This window comes from Canis aureus, chromosome 2 (genome assembly GCF_053574225.1).
Source record: "Canis aureus isolate CA01 chromosome 2, VMU_Caureus_v.1.0, whole genome shotgun sequence".
NCBI lineage: Eukaryota > Metazoa > Chordata > Mammalia > Carnivora > Canidae > Canis > Canis aureus.
Window position 1 is genome coordinate 74,332,152 of NC_135612.1, and position 7,258 is coordinate 74,339,409.

Consider the following 7,258-nt stretch of genomic DNA (forward strand, 5'->3'; position numbering starts at 1 on the left):
TTTACAGGTGGAAAAATGAAGGCAAAGAGAGGTTATGTAACTTACTCAAGATCACACAGCTATTAAGTGGCAGAGTTGAGGGGAACCTGGGTGGTACAGTCTGTTAAGCCTCTGACTCTTTGTTTTGGCTCAGTTTTTGAGCTCAGGATCCTGGGATGGAGCACCTCATTGGGCTCCGTGCTCAGTTTGAGTCTGCTTGACATTCTCCCTTCCTCTCCCTCCCACTCCTGTCTCTCTCTCTCTCTCTTTCAAAAATAAATAAATAAATAAATCTTAAAAAAATAAGTGGCAGGGTTGAGAATCGAACCCAGAGAGTCTAGGTTTAAACTCCATGCTTTTAACCCTCTACTCTGTTGCATCATAATCATGGACTCTCTCTTTATGTAGGGAAGATTGGTTTATTTTTCTTAGGAAAAAAAATATCGTCCAATACAGACAAATGCCTTCTGTAAACACTTCCAACGGGGGTTCTGTATCATGAATTTCTGTGTTTCAACAATGCTTGGAGGGTACACTACAAACAATACTCTACCACAAGTATTCTTACGCCGCAAATGCTTCTATCTACCCGTGTATCAAAGTACCTTCATAGAACTGAATCATTTGGTGACTGTGAGAAGAATTGCACAGAATGAAGCTTTTGGCTCTAGATACTCATAAAATAACAAATCATTGTTTCATCATTGTTTCATTGATTACTTGAAAGAGTTAAAATCTTTTCATTCATTTCAAGATCCCCTGTGGTGGAAGATAATAATGACAATGCAAAAACAGCCAAATATTGATGAAGAAAGGCTGTGAATTGAGTACCTGAAAGTCTCTTTCTACTCACTAGGTTCAAAACATATTTTTTGACTTGAAATTTGCTACACAGAGACAGGAAATCATCTCTAGTCCCCTCCCTATTTTGGCAAACGGACAATATAGGTTTTATTTTTAAACAATGTAGCATAACAAAGTTCCACTGTGTCAAAACAAACAACAGTGCTTAATAATTACATCATAGCAAGATTTTTTTTCTTATTTTATTCTTTATTCAGAGTGAAAAATTCAGTAGGAAAAAAAAGTGTTTTAAAAACTTGTCTATTTTATTCTATCTAAATAACAGACAAATACCAGAAGAAAAGTTTTCCATTATTCAGTAATTGTTACTTTTTTTACAGAACAATTAGATTAATGTGAGCAAAAACGATCTTTTTCAATGGCATGTTTTAGTGCCAGAAATTCCATCAGAGACAGAAATCACATAGGCCATATTCTAGACAATGTTCTCATTTGGAATGGATAATGGTGGAGGAGCAAGAGTGAGGTCAGAAAAGGAGAGAGGACATTATCCTGCCTCTCTTGAGAACCAGTGGTATGAGCCCTGCAACTCAGGTTGGCCTACCTGTGCTCCAAACAAGCCAGTGTTTGAAAGTCCATCTTTCCTTCCCATTTAATTAATTCCACCACAATATTTGAGCAGTGTAGAACCTTCCCTACCATCTCAGTACCCAGACTTAATTTTTATTAGCAGTTTTTTTTCAGTGAAATTTAATTAAAGCTTTAGATGGGCTCCCTTTTAACATATTGCTGAAGTGCAGTCTTTTAGTTATTCATCCACTCGTTAATATATCAGCTACTTTATTTATTCTATTCTTTATTTTACCTGTCCCATAACCAAGACAGGTAATCCAGACAGTTATAATGCAGTCTGAAAAGAGCTGGGCTGGGGCTTACGTCCTTGAGGAACTGATTTCATCCGTCTTTGAATTCCTAGTACCAAACCAGATGCCTGATATGGAAATAACCCAATAAATGTTTGTGGACTTAATGAATGGAGTGCGATGGTACCCAGACAAGGGGCACCTAAATGGAGGAGGAAGACAGAACTGAGGGAAGACTTCCTGGAGGAGGGGACACAATCTCTTCCAGGAAGGAACACATATATAAAGACACCTGTGTGATGATGTACAGGAAAGGAGGCCCTACATCAAGATCTATGTGTTCTTCAAACACACACACACACACACACACACACACACACACACACACAGGGGCTGACATGCAGGAGACAGAAATATGCTCTCTATCAAATAGTAATAACTATGCTATTCTCTATTTCAAGGACATCACAGTAATTAATATGTGACAGAGATGGCCTTTGTTAAACTTGAGAATGCCAGAGTTCTGCAGGAGAAATTGACAATACTGTGATCTATTGTGATATTTTTCACACTATATAATTTGAGCTTGTAACTGCTTACCCAATTAAAGATTAAGCAGGCAGGCCTTAAATGCTACTGCACAACTGAAAGAATGATTTATTACAGCAAAGGATATTGGAATAGAGGGAAGGCAGATTGCAATCAGTGGAGCACCATTGCAGGGTGCTGCACTGGTGCTCTGGAACCAGGCTTTCCTATTCAACCTGGAGAAAAGCTGTCCCTTAAATCCACCTTCTAGAGAGTTCCGGTGAACAATAACTAACTAAAAGTCCCTATAGTTTAAAAAAGGCACGTGTGTGTGTGTGAAGGGGGGATCTCATTAATGGTTAAACACACTTTTTAGGAAAATCCTTTTTTCCCCCCCAAATTATTCCTAAATACCAGCTTTGAATCATTGCAGTAAGAGAAGACTGAGACACTGGAGGATTTATGGAATTTCATCCCACCTTTGGGGTTATACTATAGCCAAATTTTAAAAATCCAGTCAAAAATAAATTCCATTAAATACAGTTTCAGTTGTGCTAATGATGTTATACTGATTTTGGAATGCATTGTTCTATGATGTCATCAGTATTGTTCAATACTTCAATCCATGAGGGCCCTTCATGAGCTCCAGCTATGCATGGTGGCAGTTATATATGTTCAATTGCCACTACATAGAGATGAGAGGGGGCATGGTGCCAGGGACAGTCCGCAAGAATCTCTGTGAGTTTGACCCTTGAGTTGGTAAGGAATTGATGAAAGTGCTAGAAAATGTAGAACCAAAGTGTAAGGACTTGTTTGGGTATTTTCCAGAATACTGAGGCTAGTCAGTGAAGGTTTTAGTCAAGGGATTTCTCAGAGTCCGTCCCAATCCACTTCCATGGAGGAGTACTAGGACCTGTGTTGACATCAAGTTGGTGTTGAGGAGGAAAAATAATTTCCCCCCCACCTTTCTGAGTTCTTAGCTGAGACCCTTGTAATAAAAGTCAGAATAACAAGAGAAAAACAAAAACAAGTTTATTACCTTGTAACCTCATGTAACATTAGTGATACCCAGGGGAAAATGAGTAACTCAAAGAGGTGGCTTAGTTCAGGCTTATACACCATTACTAGGGAAAGAGGAGGAAGATACAGACCTCTTAGGAGAAAGCAAATGATTTTTAGGAAAGATGAGTCCGCCCTGAAAAGAACAGATGGGAGGTATGATGGGTTGTGATGAAATCTGCCTTGGTGTGGTGTCACTTCTAGTCTCCTCTCCTGTAGTTAGAGTTTACCACCTCTGGTTTGATGAATCTCCAGAGGAAAGGATTTGTGACAACTAAGTTCCTCTTTGGGAATTTTAGGCAGATAAAGGGAGCGCAGAGGAAGCCTTTCCCTGCATTTGCGGTTTTTCAAGTGCCTACAGCTCAAAGTAATCAACATACCGAAGCACCATATTTTGAGGTGTACATCCTAAGCCCCACAGTCACATACTGGAGTGCCATATCCTGCTATCCTTCAATATCTTTTACACCAGTTCATAGAACAGAAAAGAAGAAAGTGAAACAAGACTGAGGCAATGGGATAACGGAAGATACAAAGAGAAGTGATAGAACTTGGCAACTGAATGAATGTTGAAGGTGAAGAGAAGCAGCAGCCTAGGGTGGCAGCTAGGCTTCTGACAGAAGTAACACCATGTATCCAACATAGGATGTAGGAGGAGAAAGAAAGATGATGGATTCAATTTGGACACATTCAGATTAAGTTTAGTGGGATATCGAAATACTGATGTACAGGTGTCTGGTAGGAAGACAATTCCGGTTAAAATTTAGGAGTGATGTTAGGGTTCCAGGTAGAAATTTGAGTGTCATTAGCATAGTGGGTGTTTGTAGAACCATGGATATACCTACTGGATTTCTTGGCTCAAACTAATTTACCTAATTTTGGATGAGAGAAAGGCAAAGTGAATTTCAAATTGAACCCTATGTTGAGACCTACTGGATAGATATATGAATGGATAAGTGATTGAAGAAAGAGTATAGGTTCATGAACATCAATAAATGTTCTCTTTATCTCATGATTTACTTCAGCTTTAGCTCTGGTTAAGAAAAAAAATGACTACTTCAAAAGGCAAAAGGGCAACATTTGTGTGCAAAATATGGAGGACTTTATTCCTGCTTTTAAAAATCCTTTCCTAGCCTTTCATTTTTCAAGCTAACTAATTTGAGACCATTTGATGTGTTATTCTCATTAGGTATCAATGACCTAGCAATGACTGACCAACTACTGCCATTGCAGCAAATCCTGATGGAGATGACCAGTCAAGTGACAGACTGGGTACTGGTCAGCAAGCAAACATGTTATTTTGCACCTGACTTCACTTAAGTAAATGTGAGTCTTCATGTTCCTTGCCAAAGACCAGGTGGTTTTAAAAGAAAGAGAGATGTGGGATACCAGGCATTGGTTTGTAACATCCACATCTTAGATAAATGGTCATATATGGTCCCAGGAGCTGCAGGACAAACAAGACTCCTTAGTAATCAATCACAACACTCCTCGCAACTCCCTTCCATCAAGGTAATGTACAGGGCAGGATGGAAACAAGTCTTTCATTACCACTGATGAATCATTTTTACCTTGCCAGGGAAAGGTAGTTCTGACCCTTCATGAATCGTTGAGGAAATGCTTAAAACATACAGTTGTGGCCCAAAATGGCCAAAATGTTTTCACACCTCACTACAGCCACCAAATAGTTTGGGCAATGCCAAATAAATTGCAAATCCATTTTGTAGTTCAGGAAGGTCATTAGGACTCAGATTCGTTTTCTACTGAGACTTTGCTTTGCTTTCCATTTATTACTCTCCTTTGAGTGAAATGGAGCCGTAGGAGGAGAGCAGAGACCTCAGTTCATTCAACCCTGACACATTATTCGTGTCTACGATTTCGCCATAAATTTGGAGGGGAGACAGAAATTGCAAATGCAGGGATTTAAATCCCCTTGTGCTACATTTGTCAAGAAGAGCAGATTGTAAACTGCTTCTTGCAAATATGATATGCATTTGGGCATCAAGCTAATAACTCTGAACCACAGACTCATTTATTTGTGTGGTGTTTCCCTCCAGAAGTTTCTGAAATTGCTTCTGTTGCCATTACGTATCTCAGAGCTGTTTGGATTTAGCAGGAAGATTACAGAGACTATCTGGCTAAGAAAGAAAGAGTCCTTCTCCAGTGAGATGAAAATGACAAATTTTTCTGTTTACATCATCACAGTCTTTACAAACTATGCTTTTGGAATACCTGGTTTGGGCTTCTCTGAAGAAAGCAAAAGAGATTTGTATAGTCATCAAACTTGTCTGACAACCTTATAGAAATATTGATGATGAAGAAATCCAAATCATGAACATGCCCCCACTCACACTTCTGGCTCTTCTATTGAGAAATAATTTGTCTTTTACTTTTTAAATCACTGGTAGGGCCCTATCTTCTTGTCTTCCCAATCAGAAGCAATTTTCTTTTGCTTCTTGTTTTGATTTTTCTTGAGGGAGGGGGCGAAGAGGGAGAGAGAGACGATCTCAAGCAGGTTCCACACCCAACACAGAGCCTCATGTGGGGCTTGATCTCACAACCCTGAGATCCTGACTTGAGCTGAAATTGAGAGTCAGATGCTTAACCAACTAAGCCACCCAGGCACCCAGCTTCTTGTTTTGATTTTTTAAAATTTTGTTACATGTCATCTATTAATACATTTTCATTGTAAAAACAATTATTACAAATAACAACGGAGTTCCCTTTGATTACTATGCCAAATTCTGAAGTTCTCCTCTACCTTATCACAACACTTCCCACTCCTGGTAACAGCATTGTTGGTGGTTATATGTGTATCTTTCTAGATCTTCTTCTAGGGATGTGTGTCTGTGTGTAGTCTATCTTTGTGTGTGTGTCTGTGCGTGCGTTGTTTTAGATAATATTATACAAGTACCACCATACTGTGAATTTCTTTTTTTCAGTCAATAATACACCTTGGGGATCTGTTAGTACAGAGATCTATTCCATCCTGCCATGGACTGAATATTTGTGTTCCCCAAAATTCAGCATAATCCCCAGTATACTGATATTTGGAGAGATGGAACTTTGGGAGGTAATTGGGTCATAAGAGGGGAACCCTCATGAATGAGATTAATGCTCTTATAAGAAGAGACACAATAGAGCTTGCTTCCTGTTTCTCTGCTCTCTGCCACAGGAGGATACAGTGAGAAGACAGTCATCTGCAAACCAGGATACTAGATTTCACCAGACACTGGGTCTGCCAGCACCTTGACCTTGGACTTCTCAGTCTCCAGAACTGCAGAAATAAATGTTTGTTCTTTAAGCCCCCCAGTCTATGCTGTATTTGTTGCACCAATCCCAAATGACTAAGACATTCTTTTTTATTTCTTGTAATGGTTGCATACTATTCCACAGTATTGGTATACCATAGTTATGCAGGTGGTTTTAATTTTTCACCATAGGCTACCTCTGCTTGATAAGAGTCTTGAAAAATCTCTCAGGGAGTGAATTCCCCTAAGTTAAAAATGCAAACTCCATTCACTTTAATGGAAAAATGTTTATATATTTCTAAGCCTCCAAATCATATCTATTTGTCCCATGACATCAAATACCATTATAACGGACACAACTACTTCTATAGTTAACATTTCATAATCTAATTCAACCATTTTCTCATTAATTGCCCTATAATATGGCTGTTTCCAACCTCTCATTCAGTATTCACAGATTGTACATTTAAGACTTTGATGGATTTGTTCAAATAATTACTGAGCACCCACTATGTGCGAAGCACCAGCTTTGGGTATAGAGAATATGGTAACAGACAAAAAAAAAAATCTCTGTCTTGTGGAATTTATATCCTAGTGCAAGAGGCAGATAATAGACAAGTAAGATACAAAGGATGTTAGCTAGTGATACATCTGAAGGAGAAAAAGACAAAGCCAGGAAAGGGAATATGAAATATTGGGAAGGTTGCAATTTGACCTGGAGAGACCTCACTGACAAGGTGGCTTTTGAATGAAGACCCAGGAGAAGTGAGGGAG

The 7,258-nt window shown here is 39.0% G+C and overlaps 1 long non-coding RNA gene across 1 annotated transcript; it reads left to right on the forward strand.

The window, feature by feature from the left end:
- The first annotated feature begins 2,786 nt into the window (after window positions 1–2,786).
- On the forward strand, window positions 2,787–6,538 carry LOC144302169 (uncharacterized). Its single transcript, XR_013369019.1, has 3 exons — window positions 2,787–2,912; window positions 4,423–4,559; window positions 6,409–6,538. It is a non-coding gene; the product is annotated as an uncharacterized LOC144302169 (long non-coding RNA).
- The last annotated feature ends 720 nt before the right edge of the window (window positions 6,539–7,258 follow it).